The sequence below is a fragment of the Phalangium opilio genome, unplaced genomic scaffold (assembly GCF_054372755.1).
Source record: "Phalangium opilio isolate 3A_F unplaced genomic scaffold, DU_Popi_V2 ptg000021l_1, whole genome shotgun sequence".
NCBI classification, from domain to species: Eukaryota; Metazoa; Arthropoda; class Arachnida; order Opiliones; family Phalangiidae; genus Phalangium; species Phalangium opilio.
Window position 1 is genome coordinate 4316527 of NW_028324153.1, and position 20821 is coordinate 4337347.

Here is a 20821-nt window from a genome sequence, read left to right on the forward strand (position 1 = left end):
GTTTTTTTTTGCTTGGAACATGCAAAGACCTTTATTATTATCCGAACATTTGTGTCAAGGTCACATTATTTACATCCCCGTATCTCTGGTAGAACCAGAGTTACGAGCCTGCAAAGTTTATTTTCAAAAATCAAAAGTAACCTTCTAACAATAAGTGAGACAAAAAATAAGTTGACGACGATATTGAGGTAGCCTCAAGTTTAAAGTATCCTTGTATGGGGAGCAAAGAGTACTATAACATATCCAAAGGAGATCCCAGTATCTCTTGTAGAACAAGAGTTATGAGCCTCCAAAGTTTAGTGCAAAAATCATAAGTAACATAATAAAAATAAGTGAGACGATACCAAAGTTGACGAACATTTTACTTAATATCTCGGCCCTTGTTTGTCGTAGCTCAATGTTTTTAGTATGGTTAGATGGGGGACAAATTGGACTATAACATATCCTAAGGACATCCCGGTATCTTTAGTAGACACAGAGTTATGGGCCTGCAAAGCATAGTCTAATGCATTTCCTATGGAGGGGTTTGTTTGTTTACGATTAGCTTAATTACTCGACTACTGTTTGTCGTAGCCCTAATTCTTAGTATGGCTAGATGGGGGACAAATTGGTCTATAACATACTCAAAGGACATCCCCGTATCTCCAGTAGAAACAGAGTTACGAGCCTGCAAAGTTTATTTTCAAAAATCAAAAGTAACCTTCTAACAATAAGTGAAACAAAAAGTAAGTTGACGACGATATTGAGGTAGCCTCAAGTTTAAAGTATCCTTGTACGGGGAGCAAAGAGTACTATAACATATGCAAAGGAGATCCCAGTATCTCTTGTAGAACAAGAGTTATGAGCCTCCAAAGTTTAGTGCAAAAATCATAAGTAACATAATAAAAATAAGTGAGACGATACCAAAGTTGACGAACATTTTGCTTAATATCTCGGCCCCTGTTTGTCGCAGCTCAATGTTTTTAGTATGGTTAGATGAAGGACAAATTGGACTATAACATATCCTAAGGACATCCCGGTATCTCTAGTAGACACAGAGTTATGGGCCTGCAAAGCATAGTCTAATGCATTTCCTATGGAGGGGTTTGTTTGTTCACGTATTGCTTAATTACTTGACCCTGTTCTTTCGATTAAAAATAATAACATATCTTTAGTGTAGCGGTTATCGCATCCGCCTCACTCCCGGAAGGCCACAGGTTCGAAACCGCGAAGTTTTTTTTTTCTTGGAACATGCAAAGACCTTTATAATTATCCGAACATTTGTGTCAAGGTCACATTATTTACATCCCCGTATCTCTGGTAGAACCAGAGTTACGAGCCTCCAGAATTTAGTCTAATGTATTTCCTATGGAGGGGTTTGTTTGTTTATGATTAGCTTAATTACTCGACTAATGTTTGTCGTAGCCCTAATTCTTAGTATGGCTAGGTGGGGGACAAATTGGTCTATAACATACTCAAAGGACATCCCCGTATCTCCAGTAGAAACAGAGTTACGAGCCTGCAAAGTTTATTTTCAAAAATCAAAAGTAACCTTCTAACAATAAGTGAAACAAAAAGTAAGTTGACGACGATATTGAGGTAGCCTCAAGTTTAAAGTATCCTTGTACGGGGAGCAAAGAGTACTATAACATATGCAAAGGAGATCCCAGTATCTCTTGTAGAACAAGAGTTATGAGCCTCCAAAGTTTAGTGCAAAAATCATAAGTAACATAATAAAAATAAGTGAGACGATACCAAAGTTGACGAACATTTTGCTTAATATCTCGGCCCCTGTTTGTCGCAGCTCAATGTTTTTAGTATGGTTAGATGAAGGACAAATTGGACTATAACATATCCTAAGGACATCCCGGTATCTCTAGTAGACACAGAGTTATGGGCCTGCAAAGCATAGTCTAATGCATTTCCTATGGAGGGGTTTGTTTGTTCACGTATTGCTTAATTACTTGACCCTGTTCTTTCGATTAAAAATAATAACATATCTTTAGTGTAGCGGTTATCGCATCCGCCTCACTCCCGGAAGGCCACAGGTTCGAAACCGCGAAGTTTTTTTTTTCTTGGAACATGCAAAGACCTTTATAATTATCCGAACATTTGTGTCAAGGTCACATTATTTACATCCCCGTATCTCTGGTAGAACCAGAGTTACGAGCCTCCAGAATTTAGTCTAATGTATTTCCTATGGAGGGGTTTGTTTGTTTATGATTAGCTTAATTACTCGACTAATGTTTGTCGTAGCCCTAATTCTTAGTATGGCTAGGTGGGGGACAAATTGGTCTATAACATACTCAAAGGACATCCCCGTAAATCCAGTAGAAACAGAGTTACGAGCCTGCAAAGTTTATTTTCTAAAATCAAAAGTAACCTTCTAACAATAAGTGAGACAAAAAATAAGTTGACGACGATATTGAGGTAGCCTCAAGTTTAAAGTATCCTTGTACGGGGAGCAAAGAGTACTATAACATATGCAAAGGAGATCCCAGTATCTCTTGTAGAACAAGAGTTATGAGCCTCCAAAGTTTAGTGCAAAAATCATAAGTAACATAATAAAAATAAGTGAGACGATACCAAAGTTGACGAACATTTTGCTTAATATCTCGGCCCCTGTTTGTCGCAGCTCAATGTTTTTAGTATGGTTAGATGAAGGACAAATTGGACTATAACATATCCTAAGGACATCCCGGTATCTCTAGTAGACACAGAGTTATGGGCCTGCAAAGCATAGTCTAATGCATTTCCTATGGAGGGGTTTGTTTGTTCACGTATTGCTTAATTACTTGACCCTGTTCTTTCGATTTAAAATAATAACATATCTTTAGTGTAGCGGTTATCGCATCCGCCTCACTCCCGGAAGGCCACAGGTTCGAAACCGCGAAGTTTTTTTTTTCTTGGAACATGCAAAGACCTTTATAATTATCCGAACATTTGTGTCAAGGTCACATTATTTACATCCCCGTATCTCTGGTAGAACCAGAGTTACGAGCCTCCAGAATTTAGTCTAATGTATTTCCTATGGAGGGGTTTGTTTGTTTATGATTAGCTTAATTACTCGACTAATGTTTGTCGTAGCCCTAATTCTTAGTATGGCTAGATGGGGGACAAATAGGTCTATAACATACTCAAAGGACATCCCCGTAAATCCAGTAGAAACAGAGTTACGAGCCTGCAAAGTTTATTTTCAAAAATCAAAAGTAACCTTCTAACAATAAGTGAGACAAAAAATAAGTTGACGACGATATTGAGGTAGCCTCAAGTTTAAAGTATCCTTGTATGGGGAGCAAAGAGTACTATAACATATCCAAAGGAGATCCCAGTATCTCTTGTAGAACAAGAGTTATGAGCCTCCAAAGTTTAGTGCAAAAATCATAAGTAACATAATAAAAATAAGTGAGACGATACCAAAGTTGACGAACATTTTGCTTAATATCTCGGCCCCTGTAAGTCGTAGCTCAATGTTTTTAGTATGGTTAGATGGGGGACAATTTGGACTATAACATATCCTAAAGACATCCCCGTATCTCTAGTAGACACAGAGTTATGGGCCTGCAAAATATAGTCTAATGCATTTCCTAAGGACGGGTTGTTTGTTTACGTTTAGCTTAATTACTCGGCCCCTGTTTTTCGTAGCTCAATGTTTTTAGTATGGTTAGATGGGGGACAAATTGGAATATAACATACTCAAAGGACATCGCCGTATCTACAGTAGAAACAGAGTTACGAGCCTGCAAAGTATAGTCTAATGCATTTTCTATGGAGGGGTTTGTTTGTTCATGTATTGTTTAATTACTTGACCCTGTTCTTTCGATTAAAAATGATAACATATCTTTAGTGTAGCGGTTATCGCATCCGCCTCACCCCGGAAGGCCACAGGTTCGAAACCGCGAAGTTTTTTTTTGCTTGGAACATGCAAAGACCTTTATAATTATCCGAACATTTGTGTCAAGGTCACATTATTTACATCCCCGTATCTCTGGTAGAACCAGAGTTACGAGCCTCCAGAATTTAGTCTAATGGATTTCCTATGGAGGGGTTTGTTTGTTTACGATTAGCTTAATTACTCGACTACTGTTTGTCTTAGCTCAATGTTTTTAGTATGGTTAGATGGGGGACAAATTGGACTATAACATACTCAAAGGACATCCCCGTATCTACAGTAGAAACAGATTTACGAGCTTGCAAAATATAGTCTAATGCATTTTCTATGGAGGGGTTTGTTTGTTCACGTATTGCTTAATTACTTGACCCTGTTCTTTCGATTAAAAATAATAACATATCTTTAGTGTAGCGGTTATCGCATCCGCCTCACCCCGGAAGGCCACAGGTTCGAAACCGCGAAGTTTTTTTTTGCTTGGAACATGCAAAGACCTTTATTATTATCCGAACATTTGTGTCAAGGTCACATTATTTACATCCCCGTATCTCTGGTAGAACCAGAGTTACGAGCCTGCAAAGTTTATTTTCAAAAATCAAAAGTAACCTTCTAACAATAAGTGAGACAAAAAATAAGTTGACGACGATATTGAGGTAGCCTCAAGTTTAAAGTATCCTTGTATGGGGAGCAAAGAGTACTATAACATATCCAAAGGAGATCCCAGTATCTCTTGTAGAACAAGAGTTATGAGCCTCCAAAGTTTAGTGCAAAAATCATAAGTAACATAATAAAAATAAGTGAGACGATACCAAAGTTGACGAACATTTTACTTAATATCTCGGCCCTTGTTTGTCGTAGCTCAATGTTTTTAGTATGGTTAGATGGGGGACAAATTGGACTATAACATATCCTAAGGACATCCCGGTATCTCTAGTAGACACAGAGTTATGGGCCTGCAAAGCATAGTCTAATGCATTTCCTATGGAGGGGTTTGTTTGTTTACGATTAGCTTAATTACTCGACTACTGTTTGTCGTAGCCCTAATTCTTAGTATGGCTAGATGGGGGACAAATTGGTCTATAACATACTCAAAGGACATCCCCGTATCTCCAGTAGAAACAGAGTTACGAGCCTGCAAAGTTTATTTTCAAAAATCAAAAGTAACCTTCTAACAATAAGTGAAACAAAAAGTAAGTTGACGACGATATTGAGGTAGCCTCAAGTTTAAAGTATCCTTGTACGGGGAGCAAAGAGTACTATAACATATGCAAAGGAGATCCCAGTATCTCTTGTAGAACAAGAGTTATGAGCCTCCAAAGTTTAGTGCAAAAATCATAAGTAACATAATAAAAATAAGTGAGACGATACCAAAGTTGACGAACATTTTGCTTAATATCTCGGCCCCTGTTTGTCGCAGCTCAATGTTTTTAGTATGGTTAGATGAAGGACAAATTGGACTATAACATATCCTAAGGACATCCCGGTATCTCTAGTAGACACAGAGTTATGGGCCTGCAAAGCATAGTCTAATGCATTTCCTATGGAGGGGTTTGTTTGTTCACGTATTGCTTAATTACTTGACCCTGTTCTTTCGATTAAAAATAATAACATATCTTTAGTGTAGCGGTTATCGCATCCGCCTCACTCCCGGAAGGCCACAGGTTCGAAACCGCGAAGTTTTTTTTTTCTTGGAACATGCAAAGACCTTTATAATTATCCGAACATTTGTGTCAAGGTCACATTATTTACATCCCCGTATCTCTGGTAGAACCAGAGTTACGAGCCTCCAGAATTTAGTCTAATGTATTTCCTATGGAGGGGTTTGTTTGTTTATGATTAGCTTAATTACTCGACTAATGTTTGTCGTAGCCCTAATTCTTAGTATAGCTAGATGGGGGACAAATAGGTCTATAACATACTCAAAGGACATCCCCGTAAATCCAGTAGAAACAGAGTTACGAGCCTGCAAAGTTTATTTTCAAAAATCAAAAGTAACCTTCTAACAATAAGTGAGACAAAAAATAAGTTGACGACGATATTGAGGTAGCCTCAAGTTTAAAGTATCCTTGTATGGGGAGCAAAGAGTACTATAACATATCCAAAGGAGATCCCAGTATCTCTTGTAGAACAAGAGTTATGAGCCTCCAAAGTTTAGTGCAAAAATCATAAGTAACATAATAAAAATAAGTGAGACGATACCAAAGTTGACGAACATTTTGCTTAATATCTCGGCCCCTGTAAGTCGTAGCTCAATGTTTTTAGTATGGTTAGATGGGGGACAATTTGGACTATAACATATCCTAAAGACATCCCCGTATCTCTAGTAGACACAGAGTTATGGGCCTGCAAAATATAGTCTAATGCATTTCCTAAGGACGGGTTGTTTGTTTACGTTTAGCTTAAATACTCGGCCCCTGTTTGTCGTAGCTCAATGTTTTTAGTATAATTAGATGGGGGACAATTTGGACTATAACATATCCTAAGGACATCCCCGTATCTCTAGTAAACACAGAGTTATGGGCCTGCAAAGCATAGTCTAATGCATTTCCTTTGGACGGGTTGTTTGTTTACGTTTAGCTTAATTACTCGGCCCCTGTTTTTCGTAGCTCAATGTTTTTAGTATGGTTAGATGGGGGACAAATTGGAATATAACATACTCAAAGGACATCGCCGTATCTACAGTAGAAACAGAGTTACGAGCCTGCAAAGTATAGTCTAATGCATTTTCTATGGAGGGGTTTGTTTGTTCATGTATTGTTTAATTACTTGACCCTGTTCTTTCGATTAAAAATGATAACATATCTTTAGTGTAGCGGTTATCGCATCCGCCTCACCCCGGAAGGCCACAGGTTCGAAACCGCGAAGTTTTTTTTTGCTTGGAACATGCAAAGACCTTTATAATTATCCGAACATTTGTGTCAAGGTCACATTATTTACATCCCCGTATCTCTGGTAGAACCAGAGTTACGAGCCTCCAGAATTTAGTCTAATGGATTTCCTATGGAGGGGTTTGTTTGTTTACGATTAGCTTAATTACTCGACTACTGTTTGTCTTAGCTCAATGTTTTTAGTATGGTTAGATGGGGGACAAATTGGACTATAACATACTCAAAGGACATCCCCGTATCTACAGTAGAAACAGATTTACGAGCTTGCAAAATATAGTCTAATGCATTTTCTATGGAGGGGTTTGTTTGTTCACGTATTGCTTAATTACTTGACCCTGTTCTTTCGATTAAAAATAATAACATATCTTTAGTGTAGCGGTTATCGCATCCGCCTCACCCCGGAAGGCCACAGGTTCGAAACCGCGAAGTTTTTTTTTGCTTGGAACATGCAAAGACCTTTATTATTATCCGAACATTTGTGTCAAGGTCACATTATTTACATCCCCGTATCTCTGGTAGAACCAGAGTTACGAGCCTGCAAAGTTTATTTTCAAAAATCAAAAGTAACCTTCTAACAATAAGTGAGACAAAAAATAAGTTGACGACGATATTGAGGTAGCCTCAAGTTTAAAGTATCCTTGTATGGGGAGCAAAGAGTACTATAACATATCCAAAGGAGATCCCAGTATCTCTTGTAGAACAAGAGTTATGAGCCTCCAAAGTTTAGTGCAAAAATCATAAGTAACATAATAAAAATAAGTGAGACGATACCAAAGTTGACGAACATTTTACTTAATATCTCGGCCCTTGTTTGTCGTAGCTCAATGTTTTTAGTATGGTTAGATGGGGGACAAATTGGACTATAACATACTCAAAGGACATCCCCTTATCTCCAGTAGAAACAGAGTTACGAGCCTGGAAAGTATAGTCTAATGCATTTCCTATGGAGGGGTTGTTTGTTTACGTTTAGCTTAATTACTCGGCCCCTGTTTGTCGTAGCCCAAAGTTTTTAGTATGGTTAGATGGGGGACAATTTGGACTATATCATATCCTAAGGACATCCCCGTATCTCTAGTAGACACAGAGTTATGGGCCTGCAAAGTATAGTCTAATGCATTTCCTATGGACGGGTTGTTTTTTTACGTTTAGCTTAATTACTCGGCCCCTGTTTATCGTAGCTCAATGTTTTTAGTATGGTTAGATGGGGGACAAATTGGACTGTAACATACTCAAAGGTCATCCCCGTATCTACAGTAGAAACAGAGTTACGAGCCTGCAAAGTATAGTCTAATGCATTTTCTATGGAGGGGTTTGTTTGTTCACGTATTGCTTAATTACTTGACCCTGTTCTTTCGATTAAAAATAATAACATATCTTTAGCGCAGTCAGTACTAGGGAATACTGCGTGCCGTTTGCTTTTTCACTTTTGTTTCCTCTTTCAAATTCCACCAGATATGAAAAAAGCAAACATATCTTCTTTTTGTTATTGTTTTATAATGATGAAAGTTAATTAAATTCAAATTATTAACTAGCACTCTCGGCAACGGCCATATCACGCTGAATACACCGGTTCTCGTCCGATAACCGAAGATAAGCAGCGTCGAGCGCAGTCACTACTTGGGAGGGAGACCACTTAGGAACACTGCGTGCCGTTGGCTTTTTCACTTTTTTTTCCTCTTTTAAATTTTAATAGATATGAAAAAAGCAAACATGTTTTCTTTTTGTTATTGTTTTAAAATGATGAAGGTTAATTTGTCTCACTTAATTTAAATTCGAATTATTAACTAGCACTCTCGGCAACGGCCATATCACGCTGAAAACACCGGTTCTCGTCCGATCGCCGACGTTAGCAGCGTCGAGCGCAGTCAGTACTTGGGAATACTGCGTGCCGTTTGCTTTTTCACTTTTGTTTCCTCTTTCAAATTCCACCAGATATGAAAAAAGCAAACATATCTTCTTTTTGTTATTGTTTTATAATGATGAAAGTTAATTAAATTCAAATTATTAACTAGCACTCTCGGCAACGGCCATATCACGCTGAATACACCGGTTCTCGTCCGATAACCGAAGTTAAGCAGCGTCGAGCGCAGTCACTACTTGGGAGGGCGACCACTTAGGAACACTGCGTGCCGTTGGCTTTTTCACTTTTTTTCCCCATTTAAATTTTAATAGATATGAAAAAAGCAAACATGTTTTCTTTTTGTTATTGTTTTAAAATGATGAAGGTTAATTTGTCTCACTTAATTTAAATTCGAATTATTAACTAGCACTCTCGACAACGGCCATATCACGCAGAAAACACCGGTTCACGTCCGATCACCGAAGTTAAGCAGCGTCGAGCGCATACAGTACTTGGGAATACTAAGTGCCGTTTGTTTTTTCACTTTTGTTTCCTCTTTTAAATTCCACCAGATATGAAAAAAGCAAACATATCTTCTTTTTGTTATTGTTTTATAAAGATGAAGGTTAATTAAATTCAAATTATTAACTAGCACTCTCGGCAACGGCCATATCACGCTGAATACACCGGTTCTTGTCCGATAACCGAAGTTAAGCAGCGTCGAGCGCAGTCACTACTTGGGAGGGAGACCACTTAGGAACACTGCGTGCCGTTGGCTTTTTCACTTTTTTTTCCTCTTTTAAATTCCAATAGATATGAAAAAAGCAAACATGTTTTCTTTTTGTTATTGTTTTAAAATGATGAAGGTTAATTTGTCTCACTTAATTTAAATTCGAATTATTAACTAGCACTCTCGACAACGGCCATATCACGCAGAAAACACCGGTTCACGTCCGATCACCGAAGTTAAGCAGCGTCGAGCGCATACAGTACTTGCGAATACTGCGTGCCGTTTGTTTTTTCACTTTTGTTTCCTCTTTTAAATTCCACCAGATATGAAAAAAGCAAACATATCTTCTTTTTGTTATTGTTTTATAAAGATGAAGGTTAATTAAATTCAAATTATTAACTAGCACTCTCGGCAACGGCCATATCACGCTGAATACACCGGTTCTCGTCCGATAACCGAAGATAAGCAGCGTCGAGCGCATACACTACTTGGGAGGGAGACCACTTAGGAACACTGCGTGCCGTTGGCTTTTTCACTTTTTTTTCCTCTTTTAAATTTTAATAGATATGAAAAAAGCAAACATGTTTTCTTTTTGTTATTGTTTTAAAATGATGAAGGTTAATTTGTCTCACTTAATTTAAATTCGAATTATTAACTAGCACTCTCGGCAACGGCCATATCACGCTGAAAACACCGGTTCTCGTCCGATCGCCGACGTTAGCAGCGTCGAGCGCAGTCAGTACTTGGGAATACTGCGTGCCGTTTGCTTTTTCACTTTTGTTTCCTCTTTCAAATTCCACCAGATATGAAAAAAGCAAACATATCTTCTTTTTGTTATTGTTTTATAATGATGAAAGTTAATTAAATTCAAATTATTAACTAGCACTCTCGGCAACGGCCATATCACGCTGAATACACCGGTTCTCGTCCGATAACCGAAGTTAAGCAGCGTCGAGCGCAGTCACTACTTGGGAGGGCGACCACTTAGGAACACTGCGTGCCGTTGGCTTTTTCACTTTTTTTCCCCATTTAAATTTTAATAGATATGAAAAAAGCAAACATGTTTTCTTTTTGTTATTGTTTTAAAATGATGAAGGTTAATTTGTCTCACTTAATTTAAATTCGAATTATTAACTAGCACTCTCGACAACGGCCATATCACGCAGAAAACACCGGTTCACGTCCGATCACCGAAGTTAAGCAGCGTCGAGCGCATACAGTACTTGGGAATACTAAGTGCCGTTTGTTTTTTCACTTTTGTTTCCTCTTTTAAATTCCACCAGATATGAAAAAAGCAAACATATCTTCTTTTTGTTATTGTTTTATAAAGATGAAGGTTAATTAAATTCAAATTATTAACTAGCACTCTCGGCAACGGCCATATCACGCTGAATACACCGGTTCTTGTCCGATAACCGAAGTTAAGCAGCGTCGAGCGCAGTCACTACTTGGGAGGGAGACCACTTAGGAACACTGCGTGCCGTTGGCTTTTTCACTTTTTTTTCCTCTTTTAAATTCCAATAGATATGAAAAAAGCAAACATGTTTTCTTTTTGTTATTGTTTTAAAATGATGAAGGTTAATTTGTCTCACTTAATTTAAATTCGAATTATTAACTAGCACTCTCGACAACGGCCATATCACGCAGAAAACACCGGTTCACGTCCGATCACCGAAGTTAAGCAGCGTCGAGCGCATACAGTACTTGCGAATACTGCGTGCCGTTTGTTTTTTCACTTTTGTTTCCTCTTTTAAATTCCACCAGATATGAAAAAAGCAAACATATCTTCTTTTTGTTATTGTTTTATAAAGATGAAGGTTAATTAAATTCAAATTATTAACTAGCACTCTCGGCAACGGCCATATCACGCTGAATACACCGGTTCTCGTCCGATAACCGAAGATAAGCAGCGTCGAGCGCAGTCACTACTTGGGAGGGAGACCACTTAGGAACACTGCGTGCCGTTGGCTTTTTCACTTTTTTTTCCTCTTTTAAATTTTAATAGATATGAAAAAAGCAAACATGTTTTCTTTTTGTTATTGTTTTAAAATGATGAAGGTTAATTTGTCTCACTTAATTTAAATTCGAATTATTAACTAGCACTCTCGGCAACGGCCATATCACGCTGAAAACACCGGTTCTCGTCCGATCGCCGACGTTAGCAGCGTCGAGCGCAGTCAGTACTTGGGAATACTGCGTGCCGTTTGCTTTTTCACTTTTGTTTCCTCTTTCAAATTCCACCAGATATGAAAAAAGCAAACATATCTTCTTTTTGTTATTGTTTTATAATGATGAAAGTTAATTAAATTCAAATTATTAACTAGCACTCTCGGCAACGGCCATATCACGCTGAATACACCGGTTCTCGTCCGATAACCGAAGTTAAGCAGCGTCGAGCGCAGTCACTACTTGGGAGGGCGACCACTTAGGAACACTGCGTGCCGTTGGCTTTTTCACTTTTTTTCCCCATTTAAATTTTAATAGATATGAAAAAAGCAAACATGTTTTCTTTTTGTTATTGTTTTAAAATGATGAAGGTTAATTTGTCTCACTTAATTTAAATTCGAATTATTAACTAGCACTCTCGACAACGGCCATATCACGCAGAAAACACCGGTTCACGTCCGATCACCGAAGTTAAGCAGCGTCGAGCGCATACAGTACTTGGGAATACTGCGTGCCGTTTGTTTTTTCACTTTTGTTTCCTCTTTTAAATTCCACCAGATATGAAAAAAGCAAACATATCTTCTTTTTGTTATTGTTTTATAAAGATGAAGGTTAATTAAATTCAAATTATTAACTAGCACTCTCGGCAACGGCCATATCACGCTGAATACACCGGTTCTCGTCCGATAACCGAAGTTAAGCAGCGTCGAGCGCAGTCACTATTTGGGAGGGAGACCACTTAGGAACACTGCGTGCCTTTGGCTTTTTCACTTTTTTTTCCTCTTTTAAATTTTAATAGATATGAAAAAAGCAAACATGTTTTCTTTTTGTTATTGTTTTAAAATGATGAAGGTTAATTTGTCTCACTTAATTTAAATTCGAATTATTAACTAGCACTCTCGACAACGGCCATATCACGCTGAGAACACAGGTTCTCGTCCGATCGCCGACGTTAGCAGCGTCGAGCGCAGTCAGTACTTGTGAATACTGCGTGCCGTTGGCTTTTTCACTTTTGTTTCCTCTTTTAAATTCCACCCGATATGAAAAAAGCAAACATATCTTCTTTTTTTTATGGTTTTATAAAGATGAAAGTTAATTAAATTAAAATTATTAACTAGCACTCTCGGCAACGGCCATATTACGCTGAATACACCGGTTCTCGTCCGATAACCGAAGTTAAGCAGCGTCGAGCGCAGTCACTACTTGGGAGGGAGACCACTTAGGAACACTGCGTGCCGTTGTCTTTTTCACTTTTTTTTCCTCTTTTAAATTTTAATAGATAAGAAAAAAGCAAACATGTTTTCTTTTTGTTATTGTTTTAAAATGATGAAGGTTAATTTGTCTCACTTAATTTAAATTCGAATTATTAACTAGCACTCTCAGCAACGGCCATATCACGCTGAAAACACCGGTTCACGTCCGATCACCGAAAATAAGCAGCGTCGAGCGCATACAGTACTTGGAAATACTGCGTGCCGTTTGTTTTTTCACTTTTGTTTCTTCTTTTAAATTCCACCAGATATGAAAAAAGCAAACATATCTTCTTTTTGTTATTGTTTTATAAAGATGAACGTTAATTAAATTCAAATTATTAACTAGCACTCTCGGCAACGGCCATATCACGCTGAATACACCGTTTCTCGTCCGATAACCGAAGTTAAGCAGCGTCGAGCGCAGTCAGTACTTGGGAGGGCGACCACTTAGGAACACTGCGTGCCGTAAGCTTTTTCACTTTTTTTCCTCTTTTAAATTCCAATACATATGAAAAAAGCAAACATATTTTCTTTTTGTTATTGTTTGAAAAAGATGAAGGTTAATTTGTCTCACTTAATTTAAATTCGAATTATTAACTAGCACTCTCGACAACGGCCATATCACGCAGAAAACACCGGTTCACGTCCGATCACCGAAGTTAAGCAGCGTCGAGCGCATACAGTACTTGGGAATACTGCGTGCCGTTTGTTTTTTCACTTTTGTTTCCTCTTTTAAATTCCACCAGATATGAAAAAAGCAAACATATCTTCTTTTTGTTATTGTTTTATAAAGATGAAGGTTAATTAAATTCAAATTATTAACTAGCACTCTCGGCAACGGCCATATCACGCTGAATACACCGGTTCTCGTCCGATAACCGAAGTTAAGCAGCGTCGAGCGCAGTCACTATTTGGGAGGGAGACCACTTAGGAACACTGCGTGCCTTTGGCTTTTTCACTTTTTTTTCCTCTTTTAAATTTTAATAGATATGAAAAAAGCAAACATGTTTTCTTTTTGTTATTGTTTTAAAATGATGAAGGTTAATTTGTCTCACTTAATTTAAATTCGAATTATTAACTAGCACTCTCGACAACGGCCATATCACGCTGAGAACACAGGTTCTCGTCCGATCGCCGACGTTAGCAGCGTCGAGCGCAGTCAGTACTTGTGAATACTGCGTGCCGTTGGCTTTTTCACTTTTGTTTCCTCTTTTAAATTCCACCCGATATGAAAAAAGCAAACATATCTTCTTTTTTTTATGGTTTTATAAAGATGAAAGTTAATTAAATTAAAATTATTAACTAGCACTCTCGGCAACGGCCATATTACGCTGAATACACCGGTTCTCGTCCGATAACCGAAGTTAAGCAGCGTCGAGCGCAGTCACTACTTGGGAGGGAGACCACTTAGGAACACTGCGTGCCGTTGTCTTTTTCACTTTTTTTTCCTCTTTTAAATTTTAATAGATAAGAAAAAAGCAAACATGTTTTCTTTTTGTTATTGTTTTAAAATGATGAAGGTTAATTTGTCTCACTTAATTTAAATTCGAATTATTAACTAGCACTCTCAGCAACGGCCATATCACGCTGAAAACACCGGTTCACGTCCGATCACCGAAAATAAGCAGCGTCGAGCGCATACAGTACTTGGAAATACTGCGTGCCGTTTGTTTTTTCACTTTTGTTTCTTCTTTTAAATTCCACCAGATATGAAAAAAGCAAACATATCTTCTTTTTGTTATTGTTTTATAAAGATGAACGTTAATTAAATTCAAATTATTAACTAGCACTCTCGGCAACGGCCATATCACGCTGAATACACCGTTTCTCGTCCGATAACCGAAGTTAAGCAGCGTCGAGCGCAGTCAGTACTTGGGAGGGCGACCACTTAGGAACACTGCGTGCCGTAAGCTTTTTCACTTTTTTTCCTCTTTTAAATTCCAATACATATGAAAAAAGCAAACATATTTTCTTTTTGTTATTGTTTGAAAAAGATGAAGGTTAATTTGTCTCACTTAATTTAAATTCGAATTATTATCTAGCACTCTCGGCAACGGCCATATCACGCTGAGAACCCCGGTTCTCGTCCGATCGCCGACTTTAGCACCGTCGAGCGCAGTCAGTACTTGAGCGGTGTTGTGAGGTCTCAGATGTGACGTAAAAAGCCAAGGTTTTTACACAATACCTGACGAGCTTTTAATTTTTGGGCTTCCGTGGCGCAATGGTTAGCGCGTTCGGCTGTTAGCCAATAGGTTGGTGGTTCGAGCCCATCCGGGAGCGGTGTTGTGAGGTCTCAGATGTAACGTAAAATGTCAGAGTTTTTCCACAATACCTGACGAGCATTTAATTTTTGGGCTTCCGTGGCTCAATGGTTAGCGCGTTCGGCTGTTAACCTAAAGGTTGGTGGTTCGAGCCCATCCGGGAGCGGTGTTGTGACGTCTCAGATGTAACGTAATATGTCAGAGTTTTTCCACAATACCTGACGAACATTTAATTTTTGGGCTTCCTTGGCCCAATTATTAGCGCGTTCAACTGTTAATCGAAAGGCTGGTGGTTCAAGCGCACCCGGAAGAGGTGTTGTGGGGTCTCAGATGTAGCGTAAAAAGTCAAAACTTATCCACAGTACGTGACAACCATTTAATTTCTGAGCTTCCGTGGCTCAATGGTAGCGCGTTCGGCTGTTAACCAATAGGTTGGTGGTTCGAGCCCACCCGGGAGCGGTGGTGTGGGATCTCAAATGTAACGTAGAAAGCAAAAGTTTTTCTACAATACCTGACAACCATTTAATTTCCCCGGATGGGCTCGAACCACCAACCTATTGGTTAACCGCCGAACGCGCTAACCATTGAGCCACGGAAGCCCAAAAATTAAATGCTCGTCAGGTATTGTGTAAAAACCTTGACTTTTTGCGTCACATCTGAGACCTCACAACACCGCTCCCGGATGGGCTCGAACAACCAACCTATTGGTTAACAGCCAAACGCGCTAACCAATGCGCCACGGAAGCCCAAAAGTTAAATGCTCGTCAGGTATTGTGTAAAAACCTTGACATTTTACGTTACATCTGAGACCTCACAACACCGCTCCCGGATGGGCTCGAACCACCAACCTATTGGCTAACAGCCGAACGCGCTAACCATTGCGCCACGGAAGCCCAAAAATTAAATGCTCGTCAGGTATTGTGTAAAAACCTTGGCTTTTTACGTCACATCTGAGACCTCACACCACCGCTCAAGTACTGACTGCGCTCGACGGTGCTAAAGTCGGCGATCGGACGAGAACCGGGGTTCTCAGCGTGATATGGCCGTTGCCGAGAGTGCTAGATAATAATTCGAATTTAAATTAAGTGAGACAATTAACCTTCATCTTTTTCAAACAATAACAAAAAGAAAATATGTTTGCTTTTTTCATATGTATTGGAATTTAAAAGAGGAAACAAAGTGAAAAAGCTTACGGCACGCAATGTTCCTAAGTGGTCGCCCTCCCAAGTACTGACTGCGCTCGACGCTGCTTAACTTCGGTTATCGGACGAGAAACGGTGTATTCAGCGTGATATGGCCGTTGCCGAGAGTGCTAGTTAATAATTTGAATTTAATTAACGTTCATCTTTATAAAACAATAACAAAAAGAAGATATGTTTGCTTTTTTCATATCTGGTGGAATTTAAAAGAAGAAACAAAAGTGAAAAAACAAACGGCACGCAGTATTTCCAAGTACTGTATGCGCTCGACGCTGCTTATTTTCGGTGATCGGACGTGAACCGGTGTTTTCAGCGTGATATGGCCGTTGCTGAGAGTGCTAGTTAATAATTCGAATTTAAATTAAGTGAGACAAATTAACCTTCATCATTTTAAAACAATAACAAAAAGAAAACATGTTTGCTTTTTTCATATCTATTAAAATTTAAAAGAGGAAAAAAAAGTGAAAAAGCCAACGGCACGCAGTGTTCCTAAGTGGTCTCCCTCCCAAGTAGTGACTGCGCTCGACGCTGCTTAACTTCGGTTATCGGACGAGAACCGGTGTATTCAGCGTGATATGGCCGTTGCCGAGAGTGCTAGTTAATAATTTGAATTTAATTAACTTTCATCATTATAAAACAATAACAAAAAGAAGATATGTTTGCTTTTTTCATATCTGGTGGAATTTGAAAGAGGAAACAAAAGTGAAAAAGCAAACGGCACGCAGTATTCCCAAGTACTGCCTGCGCTCGACGCTGCTAACGTCGGCGATCGGACGAGAACCGGTGTTTTCAGCGTGATATGGCCGTTGCCGAGAGTGCTAGTTAATAATTCGAATTTAAATTAAGTGAGACAAATTAACCTTCATCATTTTAAAACAATAACAAAAAGAAAACATGTTTGCTTTTTTCATATCTATTAAAATTTAAAAGAGGAAAAAAAAGTGAAAAAGCCAACGGCACGCAGTGTTCCTAAGTGGTCTCCCTCCCAAGTAGTGACTGCGCTCGACGCTGCTTATCTTCGGTTATCGGACGAGAACCGGTGTATTCAGCGTGATATGGCCGTTGCCGAGAGTGCTAGTTAATAATTTGAATTTAATTAACTTTCATCATTATAAAACAATAACAAAAAGAATATATGTTTGCTTTTTTCATATCTGGTGGAATTTGAAAGAGGAAACAAAAGTGAAAAAGCAAACGGCACGCAGTATTCCCAAGTACTGACTGCGCTCGACGCTGCTAACGTCGGCGATCGGACGAGAACCGGTGTTCTCAGCGTGATATGGCCGTTGCCGAGAGTGCTAGATAATAATTCGAATTTAAATTAAGTGAGACAAATTAACCTTCATCTTTTTCAAACAATAACAAAAAGAAAATATGTTTGCTTTTTTCATATCTATTGGAATTTAAAAGAGGAAAAAAAAGTGAAAAAGCTAACGGCACGCAGTGTTCCTAAGTGGTCTCCCTCCCAAGTAGTGACTGCGCTCGACGCTGCTTAACTTCGGTTATCGGACGAGAACCGGTGTATTCAGCGTGATATGGCCGTTGCCGAGAGTGCTAGTTAATAATTTGAATTTAATTAACCTTCATCTTTATAAAACAATAACAAAAAGAAGATATGTTTGGTTTTTTCATATCTGGTGGAATTTAAAAGAGGAAACAAAAGTGAAAAACAAACGGCACGCAGTATTCCCAAGTACTGTATGCGCTCGACGCTGCTTAACTTCGGTGATCGGACGTGAACCGGTGTTTTCTGCGTGATATGGCCGTTGTCGAGAGTGCTAGTTAATAATTCGAATTTAAATTAAGTGAGACAAATTAACCTTCATCATTTTAAAACAATAACAAAAAGAAAACATGTTTGCTTTTTTCATATCTATTAAAATTCAAATGGGGAAAAAAAGTGAAAAAGCCAACGGCACGCAGTGTTCCTAAGTGGTCGCCCTCCCAAGTAGTGACTGCGCTCGTCGCTGCTTAACTTCGGTTATCGGACGAGAACCGGTGTATTCAGCGTGATATGGCCGTTACCGAGAGTGCTAGTTAATAATTTGAATTTAATTAACTTTCATCATTATAAAACAATAACAAAAAGAAGATATGTTTGCTTTTTTCATATCTGGTGGAATTTGAAAGAGGAAACAAAAGTGAAAAAGCAAACGGCACGCAGTATTCCCAAGTACTGACTGCGCTCGACGCTGCTAACGTCGGCGATCGGACGAGAACCGGTGTTCTCAGCGTGATATGGCCGTTGCCGAGAGTGCTAGATAATAATTCGAATTTAAATTAAGTGAGACAAATTAACCTTCATCTTTTTCAAACAATAACAAAAAGAAAATATGTTTGCTTTTTTCATATCTATTGGAATTTAAAAGAGGAAAAAAAAGTGAAAAAGCTAACGGCACGCAGTGTTCCTATGTGGTCTCCCTCCCAAGTACTGACTGCGCTCGACGCTGCTTAACTTTGGTTATCGGACGAGAGCCGGTGAATTCAGCGTGATATGGCCGTTGCCGAGAGCTACGACATTGAGCTACGACAAACAAGGGCCGAGATATTAAGCAAAATGTTCGTCAACTTTGGTATCGTCTCACTTATTTTTATTATGTTACTTATGATTTTTGCACTAAACTTTGGAGGCTCATAACTCTTGTTCTACAAGAGATACTGGGATCTCCTTTGGAAATGTTATAGTACTCTTTGCTCCCCATACAAGGATACTTTAAACTTGAGGCTACCTCAATATCGTCGTCAACTTATTTTTTGTCTCACTTATTGTTAGAAGGTTACTTTTGATTTTTGAAAATAAACTTTGCAGGCTCGTAACTCTGGTTCTACCAGAGATACGGGGATGTAAATAATGTGACCTTGACACAAATGTTCGGATAATTATAAAGGTCTTTGCATGTTCCAAGCAAAAAAAAAACTTCGCGGTTTCGAACCTGTGGCCTTCCGGGAGTGAGGCGGATGCGATAACCGCTACACTAAAGATATGTTATTATTTTTAATCGAAAGAACAGGGTCAAGTAATTAAGCAATACGTGAACAAACAAACCCCTCCATAGAAAATGCATTAGACTATACTTTGCAAGGCCCATAACTCTGTGTCTACTAGAGATACCGGGATGTCCTTAGGATATGTTATAGTCCAATTTGTCATTCATCTAACCATACTAAAAACTTTGGGCTACGACAAACAGGGGCCGAGTACTTAAGCGAAACGTAAAGAAACAAACCCCCTCCATAGGAAATGAGTTAGACTATACTTTGCAGGCTCGTAACTCTGTTTCTACTGGAGATACGGGGATGTCCTTTGAGTATGTTATAGACCAATTTGTCCCCCATCTAGCCATACTAAGAATTAGGGCTACGACAAACAGTAGTCGAGTAAATAAGCTAATCGTAAACAAACAAACCCCTCCATAGGAAATACATTAGACTAAATTCTGGAGGCTCGTAACTCTGGTTCTACCAGAGATACGGGGATGTAAATAATGTGACCTTGACACAAATGTTCGGATAATTATAAAAAAAACTTCGCGGTTTCGAACCTGTGGCCTTCCGGGAGTGAGGCGGATGCGATAACCGCTACACTAAAGATATGTTATTATTTTTAATCGAAAGAACAGGGTCAAGTAATTAAGCAATACGTGAACAAACAAACCCCTCCATAGAAAATGCATTAGACTATACTTTGCAAGGCCCATAACTCTGTGTCTACTAGAGATACCGGGATGTCCTTAGGATATGTTATAGTCCAATTTGTCATTCATCTAACCATACTAAAAACTTTGGGCTACGACAAACAGGGGCCGAGTACTTAAGCGAAACGTAAAGAAACAAACCCCCTCCATAGGAAATGAGTTAGACTATACTTTGCAGGCTCGTAACTCTGTTTCTACTGGAGATACGGGGATGTCCTTTGAGTATGTTATAGACCAATTTGTCCCCCATCTAGCCATACTAAGAATTAGGGCTACGACAAACAGTAGTCGAGTAAATAAGCTAATCGTAAACAAACAAACCCCTCCATAGGAAATACATTAGACTAAATTCTGGAGGCTCGTAACTCTGGTTCTACCAGAGATACGGGGATGTAAATAATGTGACCTTGACACAAATGTTCGGATAATTATAAAAAAAAACTTCGCGGTTTCGAACCTGTGGCCTTCCGGGAGTGAGGCGGATGCGATAACCGCTACACTAAAAATATGTTATTATTTTTAATCGAAAGAACAGGGTCAAGTAATTAAGCAATACGTGAACAAACAAACCCCTCCATAGAAAATGCATTAGACTATACTTTGCAAGGCCCATAACTCTGTGTCTACTAGAGATACCGGGATGTCCTTAGGATATGTTATAGTCCAATTTGTCATTCATCTAACCATACTAAAAACTTTGGGCTACGACAAACAGGGGCCGAGTACTTAAGCGAAACGTAAAGAAACAAACCCCCTCCATAGGAAATGAGTTAGACTATACTTTGCAGGCTCGTAACTCTGTTTCTACTGGAGATACGGGGATGTCCTTTGAGTATGTTATAGACCAATTTGTCCCCCATCTAGCCATACTAAGAATTAGGGCTACGACAAACAGTAGTCGAGTAAATAAGCTAATCGTAA

At 38.9% G+C, this 20821-nt stretch overlaps 20 pseudogenes; 14 read left to right on the forward strand and 6 right to left on the reverse strand.

Annotated features, from left to right (window-relative positions):
* Window positions 1–8295: 8295 nt before the first annotated feature.
* Window positions 8296–8414, forward strand: LOC149697138 (5S ribosomal RNA; annotated as a pseudogene).
* A 361-nt stretch (window positions 8415–8775) lies between these two features.
* LOC149697139 (5S ribosomal RNA) lies at window positions 8776–8894 on the forward strand (annotated as a pseudogene).
* A 361-nt stretch (window positions 8895–9255) lies between these two features.
* On the forward strand, window positions 9256–9374 carry LOC149697140 (5S ribosomal RNA; annotated as a pseudogene).
* Window positions 9375–9736: 362 nt separating this feature from the next.
* On the forward strand, window positions 9737–9855 carry LOC149697141 (5S ribosomal RNA; annotated as a pseudogene).
* Window positions 9856–10216: 361 nt separating this feature from the next.
* On the forward strand, window positions 10217–10335 carry LOC149697142 (5S ribosomal RNA; annotated as a pseudogene).
* Window positions 10336–10696: 361 nt separating this feature from the next.
* On the forward strand, window positions 10697–10815 carry LOC149697143 (5S ribosomal RNA; annotated as a pseudogene).
* Window positions 10816–11177: 362 nt separating this feature from the next.
* LOC149697144 (5S ribosomal RNA) lies at window positions 11178–11296 on the forward strand (annotated as a pseudogene).
* Window positions 11297–11657: 361 nt separating this feature from the next.
* LOC149697145 (5S ribosomal RNA) lies at window positions 11658–11776 on the forward strand (annotated as a pseudogene).
* Window positions 11777–12137: 361 nt separating this feature from the next.
* Window positions 12138–12256, forward strand: LOC149697146 (5S ribosomal RNA; annotated as a pseudogene).
* A 361-nt stretch (window positions 12257–12617) lies between these two features.
* Window positions 12618–12736, forward strand: LOC149697147 (5S ribosomal RNA; annotated as a pseudogene).
* A 362-nt stretch (window positions 12737–13098) lies between these two features.
* LOC149697148 (5S ribosomal RNA) lies at window positions 13099–13217 on the forward strand (annotated as a pseudogene).
* Window positions 13218–13578: 361 nt separating this feature from the next.
* On the forward strand, window positions 13579–13697 carry LOC149697149 (5S ribosomal RNA; annotated as a pseudogene).
* Window positions 13698–14058: 361 nt separating this feature from the next.
* LOC149697150 (5S ribosomal RNA) lies at window positions 14059–14177 on the forward strand (annotated as a pseudogene).
* Window positions 14178–14539: 362 nt separating this feature from the next.
* LOC149697151 (5S ribosomal RNA) lies at window positions 14540–14658 on the forward strand (annotated as a pseudogene).
* Window positions 14659–16192: 1534 nt separating this feature from the next.
* Window positions 16193–16311, reverse strand: LOC149697152 (5S ribosomal RNA; annotated as a pseudogene).
* Window positions 16312–16673: 362 nt separating this feature from the next.
* Window positions 16674–16792, reverse strand: LOC149697153 (5S ribosomal RNA; annotated as a pseudogene).
* Window positions 16793–17153: 361 nt separating this feature from the next.
* On the reverse strand, window positions 17154–17272 carry LOC149697154 (5S ribosomal RNA; annotated as a pseudogene).
* A 361-nt stretch (window positions 17273–17633) lies between these two features.
* Window positions 17634–17752, reverse strand: LOC149697155 (5S ribosomal RNA; annotated as a pseudogene).
* A 360-nt stretch (window positions 17753–18112) lies between these two features.
* On the reverse strand, window positions 18113–18231 carry LOC149697156 (5S ribosomal RNA; annotated as a pseudogene).
* A 361-nt stretch (window positions 18232–18592) lies between these two features.
* Window positions 18593–18711, reverse strand: LOC149697157 (5S ribosomal RNA; annotated as a pseudogene).
* Window positions 18712–20821: the final 2110 nt, after the last annotated feature.